The following is a 26,780-nucleotide window of genomic DNA, read 5'->3' on the forward strand; positions in this document are numbered from 1 at the left end:
CTTTGAATTAACCACTGCTGCTACTACAACCATCATTATTAAAAAAATAACTCTAACTATAGCTATCTGATATTTATTATTGAGAATTAATTCTTTCCCTCCTGAATCACACTATAAATAATAACAAGCTTTTATGGAACACTTACTGTACACTCTGAACTGTTTTAAGTGCTTTATGTGTATAAACTATTTTAAATTTTACTTTAATCTTCTAATTGTCACAAATGGTTAATGAAGCAGCTACATTTAGTTTTCTATTTTAGAGATTAAGGAGCTAAAAAACAGAAAAATACCTAAAACTAATATATTCCACAAATGTATCATTATAAATAATTTGCATTGAAAGTGGATTTTTAAAAATATATACTGCTCTTCAGAGCCTAGAATATTAAATAGCAAATCATTTGAATAAAGAAACAAGCAACGCTTGCTATATATCTGTTGGGCAAAAGTTTATGTACTCTTGTATATATTGTGATATACAAGCATTCTAAACCTCAGCAGAAAGAAAGGTGAAGTCTTAGGTACTGAATTTCCCAGTGGTGTCCTAGGAGTCCAGCATTACGCTACCAGAAGGACTCAGTTAGGGGCACAGTATTCTTCCTTACTTGAATATGACATGAATATACCTTGGAATCTGTTTTCTATCTATTTCAATTGCCGGTCATCTTATGACTATACACTAAATTAATTTTTCATTTTAAATATGTAACTTTTGGCAGGAAGGCACCTATATTGAAAAAGATTCTCCTATAAGGTAGTAATCTGCCTCCTATTACTTTACCTTCTGGAACTAGTCCATTGTCTATTCTTGCTTTTTGTTATTTTAATTATAAAAAATGATTTAACATTCTTGGAAGAAACCTACCGTATTCATCATGAAAACGTCTGGAAGAAAAGCTGCAGCCATCATATCGTATTTCACCTCACAGTTCTAGAAGACAGAAACCATAACTGTGCTATCATCGTGCTCTGCTGTAGCATAGTTCCTAAATGATTCACTTTTATGAAAATATATTTTTTCAAGACTAGTAAGAAAATTTTAAAAAGAAATAAGTATGACCTCATCTTCTTCCATTAAGCCTATAAGCCAATACAGAGCAGGGAAGTGTTCTTAAATAATGCTATTTCATTCCAAACTTGAGTAGCACAGGGAAGATTATAGAAAAGAAAGCCAAAAGGCATAAGGTTAAAGCTCATTACTCACTACATAGTCCAAGATACAAATATGAGGGCTAGACATATTCCAAATAAAAATGCCATATAAAGTCAGTAATTCCATCTAACATGAACATAGAATCTAATAAATAAATACAAATACTGAAGGAAAATACTTTTTATAATCTCTTGCAATTTGTGATATTTGGATCTAAATTAAGTCATTCTATTTAACTTTCTACAGGCAAGGAAGAGTATTCCGCAAATCTATAAGATAAACGGAAACTTGCAAGAAAACCATCACTCATAACCTACAGCCACAGCACAGGCATATTAAAGCCTGTTTCCAACACACTGGTGCAGATCTTGACTTGGGAACATTTTTCATTATCTAGACAGATGATACTACAAGTCAATTTAACACCTTGGCCATGAAAAATCTCACTCCTTGATCACACTGTGATAAAAATAAGAAGTACGGAGTTAACACTGTTCTGAAAACAGTGAAACTGTTCTGAAAAGAGAAGCTGCTTCAAACAGAGATTTGTTTCCTGTGTTTGAATGTTTTCTATTTCCTCCACATCAACTTTCATGCTTTCTAAACAGAAAGAAACCAGATAACTATTATTTAAAAGAATAATATTTAAAAGAAAGAACTCTGTGTATTTACTAACACAAATACATGAAAGTGACTTATCCAACTGGGTGATTATTTATTAATCTCTAACATAAATGTAATATTTATGTATTTTAGTTTTTATCACAAGTAGATGGAACATTCAATGCTCACCCATCTTAGATTTTGTGAATAGTTATGGCACCTGAAAAATTGCTGTATAAATAGTTTATTCCGAAGTCTCTAAATATCTTTCCTAGTCATGAAGCTCAAGCCATGTCAAAAGTTATGTGAAATTTTTATTTTTCCCTTTTATCTGTCAGCATAAATTAGTATTTGCCAAAATAATAATTGGGGCAGCTAATTTAAAAATTAAGGATAATAGTCAAAGTTTATAATAAAATAATTCATATATTTAAATAATATTATACAAATACATTATCATTACTCTAAACCTTTTAATAACTCTTTAAGTAAAAGAAAGTCATTTCCTTTCCATTATCCATTAGATTGTTTCTCAGAACAACCCTCTGATGTAAATAGCGCTGGGATTTTAAAGCTTATGATAAATGAGTTACTGATGTTCACTGAAAGCAAAAATGACTTGCCCACTGTTGGAAACCAGTTCTCCAAGGGTCTCTTGCATTTCTGCTCATCTTCCGAACAAAGCGTTGGTGGGTTTTATTATAGACTCTTTTCAAGGATTTTGTATAGTAAGCAGCCTAGGATGAGATTTCACTACATTCTCACTGGAATGAATAAAATTGAAAACACTGAGAGTACCAAGTTTTGGATAAGATATGGAGAAACTACAACCTGATTTTAGCATTGAAGACATACTGAGGCTAGGCATTTAGTCTGTTTCATGGTTCTATAATCCTTATAATCATAAATGATTTTTAGCATAATCTGACCTTTAACTGTGGATGATGTACGTCTCTCTATATATGTTGTCATAAAGACTTTCTGGCTTCCGAGATATGCCTTGAATTGATAGCTGATTGACCTGAATCTATCACTCTTTTTTTTTGAAATAAACAAAGTGTAAGCAACTGCAAAAATCTGTATAAACACCACTGCTCCATTAAATTACAAGTGTTACAGTTATTGTTATGAGTAATAAATTCTTCTTTGTCTCCACCCCAACATTATTGTATCTTCTGCCAGTGCCCATAAAACTGTGGGAAGCTAACTTTTTAGCTAGCAAATAGGGTAAATCTCAGACCCTTTCCGGTCCTTGACAGCTTTGGTGATGAAGATTAGCTGCTAAAAGAGAAATGGCTTTCTCAAACAAAAACAATCATGGCCATTTGAGATAGGAGATATGAGAAAACTCCCTGGGATGTGGCGCGAAGGATCTTGCCCAAGTTGTTGACAAAAGGATTGGTATAGGGGCTCTCCAGTGTCCTACCTGCTAGTGAGTATTGAAACAAGGGGTGCTTTGGATATTACACATTCTCTTGGTAGGAGGAGGAAGGGTCAAGGGGTCCCCAAAGATGAAATAAATCATATCAGCAATGAGGATGTGGATTGAAAAGTTTGCTTAGATAAGTCAAGGCAGACAATGCGCTGCTCAAAACAGAAAGTAAATGTAAAATCTTGCTTGTGGAACAAGAACACTCCCTCCTTCTGTACACCGTACTCTCTCTTTCCCTCCATTCCAACATCAGCTTCTTTAAGAAAAAAGATGATTAAAGATGGGACATATATGCCTGTCCAAGTATGTGGAAGGACTTAAAAACTTGGATAGCCTTGCTGAATACAAGTACCCAACAGATGATCTTACTCACCTCCATGTGTATAGGGCTTACCGGTTTCAACACAGTGAGTTTGTGCAGGGTTCACAGTATGGGAAGAAGCTAACATGACATTGAGGGTTGAGCCCTTTAAGCTACTTCCATGTTCTCTTTTTGTTGCTTCTAGGTCTGAATATACAGTAGGAATTGATGTGTTATATGCTTTTACTTCCTCATCCCATAAGTGAAAGAGGAAATTATTCCTCCCAGGGAAGAGCTACAGGTATAGAGGTGTTAGTAAGACAAACTGCCCTTCCTATTGCCACCAGTGAGCGATGGGTCAGGATTTAGTGCAAACATTTCTACCTTGTGATTTCCAAAGTTTTCACTACATAGATGATATCCTATTGGTTGGAAAGTTAGAAGCCTCTGTCTCAGAGTTACTGACTGTGGTGTTATCACAGCTTTAGCAGAAAGGGTGCCTAAGTAACCCTGGAAAAGTTTAGGGGCCTGATTGCCATGTAGTTTCTTAGGAATATGTAGGTTGATTCACCACACTCTATCCTTCTAGCAGTGGTAGAAGTACTGCTGTCTCTTCAGCTCCAGCAACCACAAAGGAGACCCAGCAGTGCATTGTACTATTTACACAAATCTCTATGACGTTTTTGCAAACTGGAGACTCCATCGAAGTGACCTCCCCCTTTCAGACCCATCCCTTGGTGTTTAGGACTTGTAGCCTCACTGACATGGCTATTCTTTTGAAATGTAGCTATTAGCTTTCTACTGCGCTCTTGTTGAAATCAAACACCAAAACCGTAGAGACCTCATGACTCTCTGGCCGGATATTTCCATATTGGGGTGAGTCAGCTTGTACTTAATGACTAAAAGAGGAGGAAGGGTCTCAAAAGTCTTGTTATATGTGGCAGTTATCAATTTATTGCCTCTCAGCTCTAAATCCATCCTTCAGTATATTTTTCTTTACAGAGTGTATCATGCTAAGTTTTCTGGCTAAAGGGCACTGGAGGGACACTGAAGCTGTTTCCAGCTGCTGCTCAGTGGGCCAGGGTGTGAATGTGAGGACTTCTGGTGGAGTTCTCCCCCAGCGCCACATCCAGAATGTTCCCTAGGCGACCTTGCCGTTATGGGCTAACCTAGCAACGACCTTCCTGTGACCCTCTCAAGATGGAAACCAGTATACCGAGAGCCTCTTGGATACAGTAGCACCATGATTCCCAATGCAGACCAAGGCCCAGAGGGTCATCACCGGGCCCCCACTGTTACCACTTTGCTACCACTCGCTGGCTTGCATCCTGAGGAGTTCCCAGTGGGCAGCCAATCCCTCTGCAGAATCGTGTGCATAACTTATTGCACGCACCACCCCAATCTCTGCAGATCAGTATACATTCACGTGTGCCCCAAAACCCTATTCTCTGTGCACACCTACACTAACAGTTCCTGATCCCCTGACACCTTGTATGTACTCTGGAGGATTGCGTCCTGTTTGCCTAGCAACTGCCGACCAATTCTGATCTGAGAAATACAGTGAATTTCTCTGCTACCCAGTGGGTTGGACCAGACCTTGGTCAAAATCCTAGCCTTAAAGTCCCGTCCCAAGTTTGCCCTTCCTTGGGTTCTGACCCTCATTCCTAGGGTACCTGATAGAATTTCCTTATATCTTATCATTATTTGTTTGTCAGTATTTAATAATTCTTTATATTAAACATTGCATATTTAACCCACTATGTGGATTCTATTTCCTAATTGAACCCAGACTGAGACAGTATATTTAAGAATGCAGTTGGTCTGGTCCTGATGACACCGGTGCTTTACATGAAAAACTGCAACTCTCCTTCTGGGGAAAATGTATCCCCACCCTACCGTCTACAACAAAGCTACACAGAGTTTTAGTGAAACTGAATAGTCAGTTGGGCTGTTGCCAAAAGTCTAGGTGTTTGGTCTCCCACTGGGAAAACCACAGACCAGTAGATTAAAGAACCCCTTCAGGGAGCCATAAACTGTGTAAAAAATTATGGCTAGTGACTGAACTGTCCGCATCACTCAGTAAGGGCCTGTTCTCTGATGAGATTGGAATCAAGTTACTGATGAAGCCTGACTCTATGTCTCTAATGCAGAGATATCCACTGTATGCTTAACTTGTGGCCCTTTCCAAAAGTTGGCCTCCTTGTCTCCCAGTGTTGGGGGTGGGGTGGGGAAAGACACACATCACATGAGCACTGCCCATTCCCCTCCTAGCAGGTTGACCAATCGTACCTTGGACGTCCTCTGGGGTAATCAGGGGTGCAGCACCACTGTTGACTCTTTTCAGATAATTGACCGCCTAACCCAAGTCACATCACTGTGATCCCTGAATCTAATCTGTGTCATGTGTTTGACTTTCTGGATCACTTGCAATATGACAATGATGGCTCTTTTATCCGTAAACTGCCAAAGATCTGATAGTCTGACTCTACCACCCTAACCTTCTCCTGTCCACATACTCCTTAGAAAGGCATTTAGTCAACGAGTGTGTCTGTTCCCATAACAGGATTATTTCCTCTTGGCTGCTTCATAAATAATGATCACAACAAAAAAGGTGGGGGATTAGAGGGACTTTATAAAGCTATTTTGAACATTCAGGAGACTATCCTGACCATTTCTGGGCATAATGCATCTTTTCATCCACTATTGGCAAACTCGATGCATCAAGTAGGCACATGTCCCAGATGGTAGCTTCATCAAAAGTAGAACAGATAATTCAAACAGATTTCTGGTTATGTTTTATAAAAGTTCCTGTGTCCCTCTTGAAGGTGACCCTTCCAGACAAAAGGTCTGGGCTCACATAAAGGATAATTGGAAAAATTGTGAATTTACACCTGCTAGAATGGAATACCAGATTTTGTGGAGGTGGAGGTAGAGCAAGAACCCTAAACCTGCAGAGGGAACATCTTAGTCCCTGGGAAATATGGGACAGGGAAGGCCATTAGTGTTATTTTGTCTTTGAGAACTGTCCCTGAGGAAGACAATCAATGCTTGTAAGAATGCAGTATCTAGCAGTTCTTGAGTTCTCAGGTTTATTTGCACTGTCATTACCATGTATGGCCATGTGGATCCAATTACAGTGCAGCAGTTAGACTCTTTTTGTGTCTGAGGCTTGTGCACAGACTCTTCCCAGCTCCTGGACTTCATCAGAATGGTAATGGGATCTGTGATGAAAGGACCTTCTGAGCTAACTGTTACACATCCTCTAAGGGACCTGTCATCTTGCTCACTTATCAAAGTTGTGGAACAGAGTTGTGGAACAGGCACTGGGCTCTAGAGGATGAAAACATTGCCACCTACTATTTTGTGGATGGATGTGCTCCCAGAACCTCTCCTGGATGGGCCAGTCACACTGTATGGGGGACATTTTATTGCCTGAGAACTGTTGTGATAATTTACTAGTAAGTTCTGTGGATGGAGAAAGAAATTCTGTGGATGGCGCAGCTTTTTCAAACTGGTACAAATGCAGTAAATTTAATTGACTGCTATGTCTGCCATCCTGCCATACAATTCTGACCATAGTTTGATTGCTATTCCCATTAATCTTAGCAGAAAAGACAATCAGAAACTGCAGAGATAGTCCAGCTTAAAGTACCTATGGAAGTCTTCTCCAACCATACTTTCCATCATTCCTTTGGGTGCACAAATGTCAGCTGGCTGGTGGCATAGACAAACAGAACAGGTGGGCCTGACTGACAGGTGGGCCTGACTGTCTAATTCTTCTTCCCCAAAGGAAGAATTAGACTCACTATTCTAAAAGGAATTGAAGATTTTAATGCATTTTAGCCAGTGGGTGACCACGTGGCAAATACTCTCAACCTATGCCCCCCCTTTGCAAGTCCTACCTGGGGAGCCCCAATAAGTGTGAACAGCACTTTCATTTCAAGGGTACTCTTTGCCTCCTTAGCACTCTCAGTGTGAAAATCAGGCATTAAATTGCCTCTCTTGACTTTCATCTTACATGGATTAGAGATCTTTAAGTGTTCAAGGAAATACCACCTCAACCTTGGAAGGCACTTTTGCAGCCTCAACTCACTGGCCAAAGTTCTAATGGACGGTGGAATTGCCCTAGACTTCCCCCTTGCAGGTCAAGGTGGAATCTGTACAATCCTCAGAACAAGTGGAAATTTTCAGTACACTCCTGTGGGTTCACATGGTGGATGTTAAGGGTTTCACAGATTTGCTCAGCCAGGACTCTGAAGGGCACGGCTGAAGTCAGTACTGAGGACTGGCCTCATCCTGCTGCTTGGAGTCCTGCTGATTGCAACCTTAGTTCAATGTTGCCTGAGGCAAACTGATCAGATTTGATTTCAGCTCCTGTTCCACAGATGAATTAAAGTAGCTGAGAGAGTAGCGTGCTCATGGCAAAATTTACCTAAAGCCAAGATGGTGTAGAAACATGGGGTGGTTAATCTTGGAAGATAATTCTCCTTGAGTCTCTTATGTTTCTGTTCTTCTTCTAAGTACAGGCTTTCTTCTGGACTATCTTTTCAAGGATCTTTGTAGAGCAGACATTTTAGTAGAATAGTGAATAGTGTTTCTCTCCAGACAGAGGACAGATTTGTTTCCTAATGAAACTAATAAAAACAATGTCTCCCTCCTGGGCACTGACTGGCATGTTTGCTAGCAGCCCATCTATACAACTGGGAGGTTTTCTTAGCTGGAAGTCACTCAGCTGTGATGTAAACTCACTGCATGTACAGCATCCACCCGGACAACTCCACATCATCCCCATGGAACTTGGGAGTAAGGGTAACCAATGCCAACATGAAGCTCATGCTGTCTGGTGTTCTGAGTAAAAGTCTTTGTTAGACCAAAACATTTCATATTTTCTGCCAACATACATGAGACTGGGCAGCTATATTGTTAGCTTGCAAGTAGGCAAACATCATACCCTTCACAGATCTTGATATCCACATTTAATCCTCTACCATCCAAAGGAAATAGGACTAGAACTCAGGTCTCCTATTTCCCAATAATGTGTTCTTTATGCACATCCATGACTGTTACCCCTAAAGTGCCCAAGAAGAATATATACTCTACATGTATTTTCTGACAGAATAAAAACTATTTCATGCATTCTCATTTCTAACCTGTATTTAAGAATAATTTTTTTTCGGGCTTCCCTGGTGGCACAGTGGTTGAGAGTCTGCCTGCCAATGCAGGGGACACGGGTTCGAGCCCTGGTCTGGGAAGATCCCACATGCCGCAGAGCGGCTGGGCCCGTGAGCCACAACTACTGAGCCTGCGCGTCTGGAGCCTGTGCTCCGCAGCAAGAGAGGCCGCGATAGTGAGAGGCCCACGCACCGCGATGAAGAGACGCCCCCGCTTGTCGCAACTAGAGAAAGCCCTCGCACAGAAACGAAGACCCAACACGGCCATAAATAAATAAATAAATAAATAAAAAAGAATAATTTTTTTTCAATGAAGAGCAACCTCCGGAGTTTCACTGAAATTGTGTTTTCCTGTAAGAAGAGTTCACCACACCAGTGTTGATCTTAAAATTGGGAAGCTTATTTTTCTATCCCAAATTTAAACTGAGAGATTAATCAGCAACAGTAGGGCTATAGGGGAAAACAGCATGCTGAAGTGAAAGTAGTTTTGGTTCTTTGAATTATAGGGATTTTACTTTGTTACAAGATTTATACACAACCTAAAGCACATTAAAAAAATATTTCCCAGGTGATTAATCTGCAGTCTTTGGAAAAAGCAATGCAGACTTGAAAGTTTTTGATAAACGGTTTGAAACACTGTGTTCTGGATTTATATGTTAGAATTCTAACAGAATTCAAGGTATAAACTTCTCATAAAATCTACAATAGGATTATCAATTCTTATAATTAGCAATACTATATATATAAGTATATTTAATGATTAATTAAAACATTATTGATTTTATGACATAACATTATGGTATTATTACATGTTAGTAATCATCACGTAAACAAAATAAATACCTACAGAGATATTTTTGGTGTATATTTATCACAATTCATGTATAAACTTGTTTCTTTAAAAAGTGTAAGTTAATTCTGAGGAAAATTAACTGAGGACAACTTTAATAAAACTAACCTGATAAAATACATTTTATTTATTTTGATGCAAAGCCAGTCTAAATCAGCTAAGTCTAAGTTATAAAATACGCTTAACAGAGCTACAAAACAACTTATGTATATATGCATTAGCCAATCTAAATTAACCCAGCCAAGTACTGCTTTGAAGAGGCCCTTAGATACCTGGAGTTAATTTGAAAATGAAGAAGAAATTGCTTAAGAACATCACATAGCAGTTGCTGTTCAAGACAGCTATGTATTGGGTTGGCCAAAAAGTTCGGTCGGGGTTTCCATAAAGTGTTCGCGAAAACCCGAACGAACTTTTTGGCCAACCCAATATGATGCCTGTGAACTCACCTCCTCCTAAGAGTCTATAGCTACACATGGAACAACTTCCTCTTATAAAAACCTAAAGGCTGGCTGAGTAATAACTACACAGGCAAATGAGAAGAAAATCACATCAAAGTGGGTAGGAAAGGCTAGGAAACAATCTCACCATATACCCCACTCCCAGTGCGGTGTCCCACAGGCAGGAGGGAACTCAAACCCTGGAGCCTCTCCCTGAGGACTGAAGTGTTCAAGCCCGCTCCTCAGGCATTTCAACTTTTAAGACATACACTGGAGAGATAAGCGCCCCAAATATCTAACTCTGAAAACCAACAGGGCTCATGTTCCTAGACCCACCAGACTCTTGTGATCTTAGAAGCTGCTCTTAAAGGGCTTTTGCCCTCAGACTCACCAGGCCCAGGGCCCAGCTCAGAGGCAGCTGATTGCACCCAGACTTTAAAGTGATGGATGTTCACCTGCTTATATTACAGTGTCAGCCTGAGGAGCATGGAATCTAATTTAACACACACATCTAGGAACCTGCTGGAACCCTCTCAGGGACAGATACTGACAGGTAACTCTTCCAGGTGAATAAGCTTCTCTGTAAGAATTTTTACCTGTTCTCCCAGGTACCAAGCTGATCCTCTCACAGTCATTTTACACTGAATCAGCCTTTTTCAAATGCCAATCTGATCATCTCATTCTTCAGCTGCAAATATTTCAATGACATCTTATTGTTCCCTGAAAAAAAACACAAAAAACAAAGTGTGACTTGAAAAATATCATGATCAAACTCTACTTATTTTGCCACATCTTTTACCACTCACCCATGTTCAGAGACACCTCTGTCTTTCACATGTCCCTCACTCTGCCTGGAACAGCCTTCCAAACTTCAGACTTGAGCATGGCTAATTTCGCCTTACTCACTTGGGATGTCCTCTCCTCTGTGAAGCTTTCATCTATCAAACAATTTAGTTAGGTACCCTTCTGATATGTTTTCATGGAATGTTGTAATTACTTCCATCATGCCATAGAATTTATTTCATAGATTATGAGCTCCTTAGGCTGCCACATAACAGGTGCTCAAAAAAAATGGATACATGAAAAACATGTAACTGGTAAAAAATCATAGGTAATAATTCTTACCAGATTTATCCATCTATGCAGATATATTGACACTTTAACTAAGTGTGGAAGAACCTTCTGATCTCCAAATCAATAGATATTTACTTTCCTTTATGATCTTACAGTTCTTACTAGTCATCAGTAAGGCCTGGTGTTTCACATCAAAATTTCACCATCTCAGCTGATAGTGTCAATAATACCCACATTTTGCCAGGTGAATGGCTAGCACTTGGGTAGTATTTCTTACTAAAATAAGAAAGTACCATATTTTTCACTAACACTTGTGGGTTTTTTTAAATTTATTTATTTATTTATTTTTGGCTCTGTTGGGTCTTCGTTTCTGTGCGAGGGCTTTCTCTAGTTGTGGCAAGCGGGGGCCACTCTTCATCGCGGTGCGCGGGCCTCTCACTATCGCGGCCTCTCCCGTTGCGGAGCACAGGCTCCAGACGCGCAGGCTCAGCAGTTGTGGCTCACGGGCCTAGTCGCTCCGCGGCATGTGGGATCTTCCCAGACCAGGGCCCGAACCCGTGTCCCCTGCATTGGCAGGCAGACTCTCAACCACTGCGCCACCAGGGAAGCCCAACACTTGTGGTTTTATTTTTTAAAAATTCCAAAATTGAACAAACTCTTGGCAGATATTTCTCTAACATAACAAAGAAAAATATCCTTAAAACAAATGCTTCAATGGTCATGAGAAATTTTTAATATAAGCTGAACAGCTGGGTATAAGGAAATTGTGGTGAATTATAAAAATATTTGGCATATTGTTGCAATGTCTTATTTGGTTAATGTGAATGTTTTATTTCTAAGGTGGTAATTAAACCAATACAAACATTGAGTTAACGTACCTGGCTCTTTGTAACATCCTAAATGTATTTTCTAAAGTCTTAATTTTTTTTTTCAATCTCTCTATGGTAGAGCACATCAAGAAACTTTTAAAATCATTGTTTTAATTTTCTGATTGCCAATTATTGAAGAGTGGGTAGAGATTTATTATGATTTTCAAAATAGAGACTTTTTGTTGAAAGAATGCTTATAGTCTAAGGTTTCAGCAAATCACTTTGATATTTACCTTTAAGACAAGACACACAGAACATCAGACTGTAAAGGATATGAGCTAAGTAGGTATCTTATTGCCCTCATTCAGCTTTAAGTAAGGGAGAAGTGTCTGCATATACCCTTCCCTTCCAAATGCTTCTCTTCTTTCCCAGTTCTGGTTCAGTTTCATGTCAGTCATGTGTGACAGGGACTAAAAATATTAGCACAGGTGAGTTTAACACAGGACCATAATTTAGCATTTAAGGGCATGGCTTCTAGAGTTAGGCCTGAGGTAAGTCTTGCTGCTTACTGTGGGTCCTCTACAAGTTATTTAACCTCTGTAAACTTGAGTTTCCTCATCTGCAAAATAGGAGTAATAATTATACATACCTCACTGGATCGTTGTGAGATTAATGAGTTGATGAATGCAAAACATAAAGACGAACACTGCTAGTGGTGAGTACATTTGATCACAGCTTCTGCCTACCACCCCCCCATACTCAGGAGGATGGTATTGCTTTTCTACCTTTCAATTCTCCACAAACATCCCACCCCAAAATTTCAAATATAGATGGCATGTTTTACTTTTTCAGGGCCTCATCAGGTAGGTTGAAGTAATGAGTGAGAGGAGATCTAGATCAACTGAAAGCCTAGAGGAATTACATTGGAAAATGTAAAGGAAGGGAAAGGCAGAGGAAGAGTCCAGAGGTTAGTCAGAGAAATTTCGACTACGGGTAAGCAAGAATTTTTGGAAGCAGCCACATTGTGTGCAAGAATTATTACCAGAATAGGAGACATGGAGAAGGGACAGGGGGTAATTAAATAAATTTTACTGAATTGTGGAGATGTCCTCTTATTTAGATATTTCTTTTTAATTTCAAAAAATAAATTATCTTATTTTTTGTTGACCATACATTCTTGAATGAAATAGCCAACCAATGTAAGAAGAAGCTATTCCAACTCTACAAAAGTTACACATACATATATGTAAGTTGTACATCAGCATTGCTGCTTGGAAATTTCCTAGTTCAAAGATAAACTAGAGAAAGTCTACAATTACAATGTAATATTATGTTTGAAGCAACCACAGTCTTTTTCTGCTCCTCTAAATCTTAGCAATGCTGTAACATTGAGAACCCCCCCCTTTCTATCATAAATATCTAATAAAACCATTCTATTTTGCTGGACTAAGAGTGCTTTTACTCTGCATTTTCTTCTGTAGTGGGACCAGCGCTTTAGGGACCACCTTGGACTTTTCACGGAAGAGAACACATGAATTCAACCTGAAAATATTTTCCTACTGAACCAGACATCTTTATCATGCTTCTTCTCTGTGACATAAGCAAGTATCTCCACTGGCTCCAGCACAAGTTTGATTATGCTTAAAAGCATTGTAGGGGGGTTGTACCTACAATGACATGATTTGGAGTCTAAATGACCTAGTACTTATTCCTTTCCTTGTCATAGTTTCATGTTCTTATACAGAATTCTCTGTCTTCAACAGTGAAAACAGTACAAGATTCAGTAAGAAATGTTTTTGGATGTTATAGTTGCCATTCCAAAAGAGAGGGGTTAAAGAAACACATTGTTTAAGGAAGCAGATTTCTTGATTGTCTTCTCAATATATAGCACTGCAAGGCATTATTTGCAGGAAAAAGGGACAAAAGGGAACAAATTACATTTTGAAATTTATAGAATTCATACTTTGTGTCATTAGAAGCATACTGGCTTTTCAATTTTGACAGTGTTTTCAAATATAAGTATAAACAACATAAATAAACATCATTCCATCATTAAAAAAGTCATATTATTAAGTCTAAAGACATGTGTATTCTTTCCTAGAGTTTTAAGACTAGAGGGAAACATTGCACACAATAAAATGGCTATTTAAAAATATATAATAGTAATTTCATGTAGATCAAGTAACACTAGGTTTGAAAATAGAGTTACAGAACTATCTCAGAATTCTTAGCTTATTTTACGCTATATGCTAACAAATCAGATTCCTTTGTTATTGGAGATGGTACAGCCTTCATTTGTATAAGAATCTCTGCAAGTCTTACTGCTAATAATGCTAGGGGCTTAGCACAGAGAACACTAGCAATGGATATAGAAACCTGTATAAAATCCTCTCACTAGTTGTAATGCTATGGTCAGTATATACGGTCGAGCTACTTTAAACACAGACACACATGCACACACACACAAGGTTTAATTTGTCGTTTCTATTATGTTCTATTACTGGCATGATGGTCCTCAGCACTTAAATTAAGTACAGACATTTTATCACTGCAACTGAAGAGTAAGAAAATGGAGGCAATAACAATGAAATGTAGTTCAATTATAAAAATTCAATAGATTATAAAATATATGTGACCAAAAAAAATTACTGAGGAGAATAATTTGAAAATTATAACTGAATGTTATACATATTATTTGGCATACTGCAATAAATATTACAATTATATAAATTCTCATATTAGCAAGAAATTAGCCAAATATTGCATACATGTTATACATCATATATTAATTTACATTACAATATTTATCTTTACAATTGTTAGAAATCAAATTATTAAAAACATTTCTTTGAATAAACAGAGCCAGAGAAGTCTGACTTAGATAAAGCACATCTGAACTTTTCTAGACAAGTTGAGATTGTTATTCACTTGGTATTGTTCATCATATTAAAAAAAAATAAAAGCAGAAACAAACTATATTTGTGGTGGATTCCAAACATGACCACATGCTTTTCCTGCCGTGTAATCTCCTTGCCTTATGAACTGCCCTGCCACTCTGAATCAGGGCCTGGCCTTGTGACTTGCTTAGGACAATGTTTCGTTTGCAAATGTGATGGAAGCAGAGGGCTTACTAGTAGTACTTATACAGAGGGTTAGTCCTCTCTAACAGCTCCTGGAGCTCCTGCTACCATGAAAATAAGCCCAGTTAGGCTACCAGATGATGAGAGATACATGACTGGTAACCCCATCAACCTGGCTGACAATCTGCAAACCATTCACATGAGTGAGGCCAAGCTGGAACATCCAACCACCAAACTATCAACCTGTCATGCAAGACAGAGCCCAGCAAACATGAACTGAGCTAGCCCAATTCAGAATAATTGCTGAAGTAACCTATAAAATTATGATCTAACTGAGTGGTTGCAGTTTTAAGCTACCTTGTTTTGAAGTGGTTTGTTACAAAGCAAAAGCTACTCACAGAAAGAAGTAGCAACTAATACTTTAGGGACTGTTTAACTGTACTATGCAACATGCTTAAAATGGAAAGTTATACAGCAACTTTAACAATTGCAGAGACAGATCTATATATAGCAGGATGGATTATAGTAACAAAACTTAAGGACCATTATTTATTGTTTTCACTTACAGTTTATTTAATGCTGTTTCAGTTACTTTACACATATGAACACATAATATTCATATGTCAACCTGACAAAGTAGTATTATTTTTATCTCTCTCATTTTATTTTATTTAGAAATTTAATATCTGGACATTGTCACAGGTTAGGCTCTTTTTTTAAAAAAAAAAATTTATTTATCTATTTAGTTGGTTGCACCAGGTCTTAGTTGCAGCAGGCGGGCTCCTTAATTGCAGCTCGCAGGCTCCTTAGTCATGGCTCACTGTCTCCTTAGTTGCAGCACGTGGGTTCCTTAGTTGTGGCATGCAAACTCTTAGTTGCGGCATGCATATGGGATCTAGTTCCTTGACCAGGGATCAAACCTGGGCCCCCGGTATTGGGAGCACGGAGTCTTATCCACTGAGCCACCAGGGAAGTCTCGCTCTCATTTTATGTAGGAAGAAATAGAGAACAAATCAGTTAAGTAAGACAGACGATTGATTTGAACTGAGGCAGTCTGGCTACAGAAGCTGTACTCTCATCCGTTATATTGCTTCTCATGACAGATATTCACAATATATTGTAGGGTGAATAAAACAGAAAACAAAATGTTATGTAAATTACAACCCAAATTTTTGTTTAAAAAATTAATAGTCTGTACAGACTAGACAAAGATAAGAAATGACATGAGCTTTAGTTTCCTGTTGCTACTGTTACAAATTACTATAAGTCTAATGGCTTAAACAACACAAAGTTATTATCTTACAGTTCTCTAGGTCAGGAGTCCAGTATATGTCTCTTTTAGCAGACTAAAATCAAAGTACTGGTAGGCTGTGCTTCTTTGGGAGAATGTAGGGGAGAACGTGGCTCCTGCCAATTCATCATATTGGCAGAATTCAGTTCATTGAGGTTGTTGGACTGATGTCCTTGTTTTCTTGCTGGCTGTAAACTGAAGATGGTTCCCAGCTCCTAGAGGCAACTGCATTCTTTGTTTCCTAGTCTCTTTCCTCCATTTTCAAAACCTATGATGATGGGTTGACAGCTTCTCATGCTACATCTCTCTGACCTGCTGTTCTTATGTTGTTTCCCACTTTTCAGAATTCATGTAAGTAGATTGGGTCCACCTAGATAATCTAGGATAACTTTTTTATATCAAGGTACTTAACCTTAATCACATCTGCAAAATCCCTATTACTATGTAAGGTAACATAGTCACAGTTTCCAGGGCAGGACATGGGCTTCTTTGGGGGCTATTATTCTGTCAAACACATCTCATAAAGATATATGACCCAAAGCTAGCAATTGTTATTTCTGAATGATTTCAGTTTATAGGTGAGTTTTGTTTGCTTCTTTTGGTTTAACAGAATTCTCTGATATTTCCATAGGGAAACTTATTACAATACTTGTATAAAAATATTTGTACTGGGCTTCCCTGGTGGCGCAGTGGTTGAGAATCTGCCTGCCAATGCAGGGGACACGGGTTCGAGCCCTGGTCTGGGAAGATCCCACATGCCGCGGAGCAACTGGGCCCGTGAGCCACAATTGCTGAGCCTGCGCATCTGGAGCCTGTGTTCCGCAACAGGAGAGGCCGTGATAGTGAGAGGCCTGCGCACCGTGATGAAGAGTGGCCCCCGCTTGCCACAACTAGAGAAAGCCCTCGCACAGAAACGAAGACCCAACACAGCCATAAAATAAAAAATAAATAAATTAATTAATTTAAAAAAAAAAAAAATTTGTACTCATAGTGTATTTCCAGAAAAATATTTAGGGTATATTTTTCAGATACCCCGATTTCTGTATCCTTTAAATATAAATAATATTATTTAATTAACATTGCTTGTATCTCAGATTATTTTATTGCTATAGTCAAAATCATTGTGCCATATAGCATAAAATTGGACTTGTTTTCAAGCCTACAGTATTTACAGGTTATATTGCTTTTCTAGTAGTCATATCAAGAATTAATAGGTATTAAAGAATTAGGATTTAAGTTATTCTGACTTCTTTTATTAACCTATTATGGTATTACCATTTATAAACTTCTCATGAATAAAGTTAATAATCCTTCTTGAATATCTTTTTATTTCTTTCCACAAACAAATTCTGGGTTCAGTTAATTAATTATCTATTCTGAAGTATTATAGAAGTTCTCAGAAAACTAGCATTTTCAAAAGTATTATTAAAATTTTGGTGTCCATTTATTAAAGTGGGATTGTGACATTGTTGACTTTTTAAGTTCTTATTAACTCATATTCTCTATGTCTCTCCCCTCTTGCCCTCTCCTTGCTCTTTTCACCCCCATCTCCTGTCCTTAAAATGTTTCTTCCCGGGGCTTCCCTGGTGGCGCAGTGGTTGAGAATCTGCCTGCCGATGCAGGGGACACGGGTTCGAGACCTGGTCTGGGAAGATCCCACATGCCGCGGAACGACTAGGCCCGTGAGCCACAACTGCTGAGCCTGTGCGTCTGGAGCCTGTGCTCCGCAACAAGAGAGGCCACGATAGTGAGAGGTCCGCGCACCGCGATGAAGAGTGGCCCCCGCTTGCCGCAACTGGAGAAAGCCCTCACACAGAAACAAAGACCCAACACAGCCAAAAATAAATAAATAAATAATTAATTAATTAATTTAAAAAAAAAGAATCACCTGGAAGCCTTGTTAAAACACATTTAAAAAAAAATGTTTCTTTCCTTAATACCTCATCACTTTTAGATTCGTATTTCTGACTCCATTTCCTTTTCTTGGTTTCTGTTATCTTTTGGGGCCTTAAATGATGCATTGTGAGTCTTAATGAACTCTCACAGTTTTGGCATTCTGTACACATGACAAATAATATATGTAATGGGATGGCAAGGAACATTGGATATGCACATTGCACATATTTCTTTTGCTCACATGCATACTTCATTGTTCCATCATACATCACTTACAAAACTCAAATTCAAAAATAAAATTATTAAGAACTTCATGATGGTGACAGCAGTGCATGAAATTACGGGTGGCGTCCTTCTTATCATAGGCTCTATGTGAAAGCACAGCTTGTATACTCATAAACCCAGCCCTGTCTCTCCCCTCCCATATCATTTTCCCCATTTTCTCACTTGTGTTTCCTGTGATTACCTTCTGGGAAAAATAAATTGCATCCCAAACCTTTACTTATTTTATTTTAAGGAAATCGTACCAAAATGGTAATAGTATTGGTGATCATAATGAAATGCTGGAATTAGAGAGCACCAAGAGCCCCACTGCTGGTGACAAATGGGGTCAGATTGCTAAATTGATCATGTATGCTAAACTGAAGCATCACAGTTACTTAGACCCTCAATTGCAAAGAATGAAATCAGGTGCAATTAGAAAGGAAAGTGTTTCATGCAATAGTTCAAGCACTTGAAACATATTGGAGCAATAGTAGTTATAAAGATATTAAACTTGGCTACATATTATTTACTGACTTGGAAAAAAAAGAAAATGACAGATTCAGGCCAGTGGACTATCAACTCAAGGCACACTGAAAGTCAGAAATGCTTCATGGCAAAATTTAGAGACCCACATCTTTAGTAGCCAAAAGTCAGATTTTGCTGAAATTTAAACCCATGTTTTGATTTTAAGAGATGTAGAACCACCAAATATATTAAATTCACAACTCCAGAATGTATCCACTGAAAAGCTTAAGCCCTTAATAGAGAAGGACTGAGACCTGGAGACTCAGGAAAAGACACTGGATTGGTTCACTTAACTTTGAACTTCAGATATTTCTGAACCCTCTGAGCTGGTGGAAATGTGCCCTATCTCTTGCTATAGAAGGGAAAAGTTCCACTGACTGAAGATCAAGGATGGTGTTACCTAAGATAGGTAGTACATTAATGGTACTTTCCCTCATGATCTTTTACCTACTGCTTTCACTGACTCTAAATTAATAACTAAGTTAAAATCTCAGCATGTATCAAATGGGAAGTGTGGGCTATATTATGTGAACAAAAGGATTATCCATGCAAGAACATCATAAACTGGCCAACATCTAATGGCAGAAGAATAAATTCTGAAGATGTAATGTATAACATGGTGACTATGGTTAACAATATGGTATTGTATACTTGAATGTAAGTGGCTGATAATAGATCTTAAGAGTTCTCACCACAGAAAAAAGCGTTATCTATGGGAGATGATGGGTGTGTGTTAGTTATCTTGATCTTGGTAATCATTCCACAATATATACGTGTATCGTACCATCACTTTAAATATATATAATTATGTTTACTTATGTTTGTCTATCATTCCTTAAAAAGTTGAAAAAAACAGCAGAAGCCAGGAGAATACATGTGGAAGTGAACTTTGAGTTAACTGCACAGAGGAAAGAACGAAAGATATAAAATGGGTTAGCAAGAGAGTATATTGTTATGGGAGTGATATCTGATTAATCAGGATTAAAAGACTGGCAGATTTGATGAAAATCCTGCAGCCATTCCTAATACACTGCAGAAGTAGTTCTGTATCAGTTTTCCATTGTCATAATAATCCTGTAAAACAGATAACCACAAAATCCAATGACTTAAAAGAGTAACCATTTACTCAGGATTTTTTGTTGTTGCTGTTCTAGATCTGGCTCAACTTATGGCAAGTGGATTATCTCAGGCATATAATTTTAGCAGACGGGTGGTCTGAATCTAGCTGTTCTAGTACCACCTTGAATCAGGTAGTCTCTCATCCTCTTGGAGATTAACTTATACTTGTTTACACTTGGTGAGGCAGAGTTTCAAGAGAAAGAACTGAAGTATGTAAGCCTCTAGGCTAGATACATGTACATTGTTCCTTCCACTTCATTCTATTGGTCAATGCAGGTTAAAGACCCAGTTGAGATTCAGAGAATAAGGAAACCGATTCCACCTCTTGAACTGCAAAGTCATATTACAAAGAAATGGGTAGTAGAAGGAGGAGATAATTGAGCCATTTTTCAAATATTTGATCTCTGTTAAAGCTTAGGAAAAGATATAATCATCACTGCCTTGACAGAAAATTGAAAAAAAGGAGTCAGAAGACTCAGAGAGATAGGCACGTTAGGGTGGATTTATTATGTGAGAGTGGGAAGCCTATCTGCATCTATTTGCCTCTTAGCATTTGATGTGCCGCTATTGATCTGGCAAATGTGTTTTTTCTGGTTCCACTCTTGTTCTGAGAACCACTCAGATTTGGGAAGGAGGGATCAAAGGGCTACCTATTCTAAGTGAAGCCCAGAGCAAGAGATGAATCTGCAGCAGGTTCAGGTATCCATATGAGGAGTGTAGGCCAACTCCAAAAGGTGGGTTAACAGTGCAGACCACTAGGATGCTGGAGCAAGATCATGCCTTCTGCAGTAAAGAATTATTAGTAAATAGTAAACAATAATTATGATTGCTCTCTGAAAAGTAGCCTCTAGCATTCTACTAGACCCTAGAAGAGACTCAGTTACTGAAAATATTGCATCCCGAGACTGTGAAATTGACTCTGCTCTTCATAAGCTGGGTTGTCAGATATACCACTTAATAAGTTTAGATGGGCACAGTAGCAATCCATCACATGATGGAAATCATTCATTTGTGATGGAGTCACAATCATTGAGTAGGTAGAGATGGTACAAACGAGTTATATGAACAGAACCCAACATCAGCTACATTTACTGCAGCAATATGGCTTCCTCAGCTAGGAACTGGTTTCATACAATAGCTGATGGAGGAGAAAACTACTGAGGACTAGTTCAAGGATGGGTCAGTGGAATATATATGTGAGCTAAAAAATGGACTGCTACCACATAAGAAGTAGCATTAAATATAATGTTGAAGGGAAATACCTTAGCAGAAAGAATTTCAAGCAGTATACGTGGTCATCAATTTTGCATGGAGGGAGAAACGTCTCAGATAAAGATATACATTAACTTGTAGGCAGTGGAAAATACATTTGACTAACTGGTCAGGAACATAGGAGGAGCATTTCTCAATTCCTTGCTGCAACACTTCTTAAGCGCAGTCCATGTACTTCCTCAGAATTACAGACAGGACTAGTCCTAGTTGCCCATAGCAGTCACCTGTTCATCACTGTATAGTTAATCTCTCCCATTCACAGCTTACTCTCCTTACTCCCTCATTTGTAGTATATTTCCTGTGATCACCTCCCACAACTACCTGCAACAAGGCCTTGTCCTATGAGCTGATATTAAGAGAACTGAAATATTGACAATTAGTCATCATAATGTTCTTTCATCTTTCATTTTACTGTTTCTTATAAATCTGAGCTTCTCTCCATATATATGTTAGTGTTAAGCATTTCCTTTTTTATGAATTTTTCTTCATTTTTTAAAATCTTTTCTTCTTGGTTTGTAAGGATTCCTTGCATATTCTAGGCATCGTTTTATTGTCCCTTTTGGACATTGCAAATGTATTCTTCCAAGATATCATCAGTCTATTAGCTTCTTCAGTGATGCCCTTCATTGTAATGAACCCTTATTTTGATGTAATCACATTCATCTTTTTTTTTCATTTTTTATTTTATAACTATAGCTGAGCAATACCTCTTTATTTTTTTACTTATTTTTCCAGTTAGCAGCTTGGCTCACCTATTCATGGGGCTTTATTCCTTTATGTAAATTTTGGAGTAAACCTATCAAGTTTCTTAAAAAGTACCCACTTCAATTTTAGTAGAGTTTATATTGATATTTAATTTACTTGTGAATATTTTTTGTATAAGCACATGGGACATATCTGCATTTATTCAGATCACCTTTATATTCTTGATGACCATTTTATGTTCTAGGAAGAACATTTTTATTTTAATGCTTTAAAATATTGCAATACTTTAAAAACCTTAAATGTATTTAAGTATATCATATATAATTTCATATTCTATAAAATGTATATTTATATAAAAATAAATTATAAATTATATTATATATAAATAAATTATATATGTTTAATAGTTAATATATTATGTCTAATATATAATACATAAAATATTTATATATTCTATATTATATCTATATATTTATATATTTATATATTTATATATTTATATTTATTTCATATATCTTTATATAATATATAAAATATTTATATTTCATACAATATATCTTTATGTAATATATAAAATATTTATCTTTCATATGAAGTTTTATATTGTATATACATTTATATTTATAGAAAATTTTATATTAAATATAAAACTTCATTAAATAAATTATATTTTATATTTTTTCTTAAACTATATTATGCTATCCATCACTGTTTTCTGTCTTATATCCATTTAATGAGAGTGAGGTTTTTAAAAGATTATTTGCTCTTTCTTTCCTAAAGCTTTTAGAATTTTCTTTTTATACTTGGTATTTCTAAATATAACTGCAATTTGTCTAGGTGTGGGATTTTCTTGATCTCTCCGTTTATCACTCCATGAATCCTTTCAACTTTTGCATTTTCATCTTTCTCTAGATCTAAGAAATTTATTCCCATTATTTCTTCAACACTTTCTTCTTTTATTTGTATTTCTTTCCACTTGGGACTCCTAAATCCTGATGCTGACACGTTTGTATCTGCCATAGTGTGTTTAGAGAGGGAAGCAGTGAATAGCACTCCTCAGCATTTCACGTTAAACTCTTTTGTAGAAGGTGGTAAAAGTTGATGAATGTCCTTATAGGTTTAAATACACTAGCCTCAGGAGTTCAGACAGGGAGGAAGTGGGAAAGTCAAAGAACCAGATGTTAGCACTGAGGACTCCGTCAGGGCCTTTAACGCTTTGATTTTACCCCAACTACTGCTAAGGGACAGTCAATATTTCCTAAAACAATCTGAAGAAAAGTCAAAGGCAGATATTAAACATTTTTTTCCACCTACTCTTTCACTGCTGCATCAATCTGCCCCTGCCTTCAAGCTGCAGCCACTACCCAACACATATTCCACTTCAAGGCAGCCTTCGGTTTCTCCAAGATTTTTTTCATAATAGCTTTGTTTGTTTCTATTATTCATATTTCCTGCTCTCTTTCGGTAATTTTCCACCATTTTTTCTAGAGCAGGGAACCAGCAGACTGTACTAGTTTACTACCTGGACAGGAACTGGGAAACATCCTTGGTAGTCCTTACCTCCTACCATTCTTTCTTTCCATATCAAGTCTCTCCATAATTGTGTTTTAAAATCTAAAGCAATCTTTTTACAGTTGCATACATTGATCCAACATTATTCTTGTTCTTTACACACAACATTTTCTTAAATTTATTTTCTCTTTCATAAGCCCACAGCACCTGTTCTCTCAGCCATTTTATCCTTGTTCATTCACATATAGTATTCTTTACTATTCTGATTCAGGGCATTTAGCTTTCCGTTCTAATATCTTCTATACAGATATTGATCACCTACCTCATTTTCTTTTCACTTTTTACCCACACTAGTCTTAACATAGGACATAAGAATTTATGTATTTGATCTCTATGATACCACAGCTTCATCCCAATCAAGATAATTTTGATAAGCATAAGGATTGCCACAAACTTTTAACATTTTCTTTAGTAAAATTATACAGAGGAAATAAATTTCTAGTAGAAGCCAAGAGTTTTTTTGAGAACTATATATTAGCTGTTAAAAGTTGTATTGGTTCATTTATAATACTTTCACAGTCTTTAGAGATATATTTCTTTATCAAAGCAATTTTAGTTTAATAACAATATCATTTTAAACTCATTTTGAAAAGTATCCATAAAAGTAGACTGTATATATTGAGTTAAACCAAATATTTTTAAAGCCAAAAATAAAATTTTAAAAAATTAATTTGCATATAAAAGTTGAATGTATTATAAATTTATAAGAAAAAATTTACATGTGTTTTACTTTTCTGATTGTCATTTTTGAGATATTTTAAATAATACAAAAGAAGTGAAAGAAAAGAACTGAAATTATTTGTTATTTTATCTCACAAGCATAAAAATTATTTATATTTTGGTGTATATCCATTCATGTTATTTATCTCAGTGTATCCACCTACATCATACATTAATATAAACATACGTAGAGTATTTCACATACAATCTTTCACTAAATCACGTTTTACAGTTTGTACTTAATTACTTAACACTATATTTTATATTTTCTTTATTGTCAAATGTTTCTCTTGTTGGACAATGACAATCATTTTATTGATCAGTGTATTCTAGGTATTCTTCAGTAAAGCAGCTCCAAAATCTTAATGGCTTTTAATAATAAAAATGTATTACTTCTATGGCATGTCCAACAAGAAGTCACTGAGGTCACAGGTCCACATCATCTGAATCTTGCACTTAGATTGGTGGAAGAGTTGAGATCTCTAATGCCACACGTACGTGACATTGTTAGAGGGAAGGGGAGCAAAACAAACCATTTACTGGCTCTTAAAGTTTGCATTGAGAAGCGACTCACACGTTATTTTTACCCCCATTTAATTGACAAAATATATGGAGTTTCCTAATTATATTTTGCTGGTACTAGCTGTATGTGGTCATACTCAACTAAAAGACAACAGAATTATAAAACTAACTTGTTTTTGTAAGAAGCTGAGATGTGAAATGTTCATGAACACTAAAATCAATGGACCTCTAGTCCTCAAATATTCAGTTTACTCTCCTTCCCGCTCAAACATATAGTTAACTCCTACAGAAGGAAGGCAGACAGAAGTCCTATCCAGTCACAGCATGGAACTCAAAGTACAAGATTTGTGGATGATGCACAATAATATTTTTAGTGCGTGGTACTGCAGATAAGTCCTCAATTCAAATATACATATGCCCTAGAGCAACCATTAGGAAAGTAACTGCATATATATAGCTGTATCTATATAGCTGTATATCATCTTAATTTGCATAATGAAAAGACTCAACTTCTAAATAAGATCTCATTCTGGAAAAAAAAAAAAAAGATTCCATTCTGAGGTACTGGGGGTTAGGAATTCAACAAATCTATTTTTGAGAGAACATGACTGAATCCATAACACCTACTACATATTCAGTAAACAAGAATAAAAAATTTTTGAACATCACTACTGACTGTCACAATTATTTTTCAATTTTTAAGTACCTGAATTATTATTCTTTGAATATATATCTCTATAAACCATTATGCTATATTTGTAATAGAAATTCCTTAAAGTAGAATTATTTTGTCAAATACTCTTGACAGTTTCTATGGTTTTGTTAAATCAAGTAAAATTGAATCAAACTGTTGTTCCAACAGCAATTTTTAAATGTCTATTTAGCATTAAACATTTGCTATTATTTCTTTTGTACTGATCATCAATAATTTGAAAAGAAAATTGCACATTATTTTATTTTATTTGCACATTATTAATTTGCATTCATTTTTACTAGCAACATCTTTTTCCTCAATAGTAATTTGTGAATGGACTATGCATGTTTATTGAAAATTTTCTATTTGAAGGGTATTGGTTCTCCTTGATTTATTGTAGGTTAGTTTATATATTAAAATATTAAACTTTCATGTAGTATATTACATACTTTTCAGCTTTACATATTTTTAAATTTTATATATTGTCCTTTGCCTTTCTGTTACCTTCATGACATTTTAATATGATGAAATTTTAGTTAATAAATCTAACAATATTTTCTTTCATGGTCTTTTCCTTTGCTATTGTACCATAGATCACATATTCATTTAACATTTCACTTGTAAACCAAGATCAGATATTCACCTGTATTTTCTTATTATTTTTCCTTGTAAAATATTCTAACTCTTCCAGTCCTTCTCGTTTCTGGTACTTCCTCTAGTCAGTTTTCCAAAATGAGATCAGAGTGATACGCTCCTTTATAAATCTAATATCCTATAAAAGTTTATAATATTTAGTTGCCTTTCCCCCTTCCTCGGCCTAGAAGGCAGCCACCACACAAGATCTTTTCAACATTGAGTACCTGGCACCTAATTCAGTGCCTGGAAGAGAGTAGGAGATCAATTTAAATAGGTTTTGAATAAATGAATGAATTGACATTCATCCTGATTCAGTCACTTTCTTGAAAATAATTCTTTAACAATTTAAAAAATTTCTACAACTGTTATTGATCTATTCATTCCCACTCATTATTAAGTCCATTTTTTAAACTTTTTGTAAAAATGTATTTTTTTCATTTCAAAGTTGTTATCATAGAATTATGCATGTTATTTTCTTTTTATTTCTATGGCACAGCAAATTTTTAATTGGAATAACTTTGTGTCCAATTTCTTTATTGTTTGTGTTCTCTATAATATATTTTGTCCTTGACTCCCCACTTAATTGGTTTCAAAGGCTCTACAATTTCTGGTCATCAATATGGATAAAGATAGTATTAACTAAATGTTGAT

At 36.5% G+C, this 26,780-nt stretch overlaps 1 protein-coding gene across 9 annotated transcripts in view; it reads right to left on the minus strand.

Annotated features, from left to right (window-relative positions):
• The window catches only part of LOC309661250 (bifunctional heparan sulfate N-deacetylase/N-sulfotransferase 4), an 823,039-nt gene that overhangs the window by 502,905 nt on the left and 293,354 nt on the right, over positions 1–26,780 (minus strand). For 8 of the 9 annotated variants that reach the window (XM_082462799.1, XM_082462798.1, XM_082462803.1 and 5 more), the window contains exon 3: positions 869–10,670. The gene's annotated coding sequence lies outside the window, so the exon portion shown is untranslated. The remainder of the gene's footprint in view (positions 1–868; positions 10,671–26,780) is intronic. The other variant, XM_082462797.1, reaches the window with a different exon arrangement.

This window comes from Balaenoptera physalus (assembly GCF_965194825.1).
Source record: "Balaenoptera physalus genome assembly, chromosome: 5".
NCBI lineage: Eukaryota > Metazoa > Chordata > Mammalia > Artiodactyla > Balaenopteridae > Balaenoptera > Balaenoptera physalus.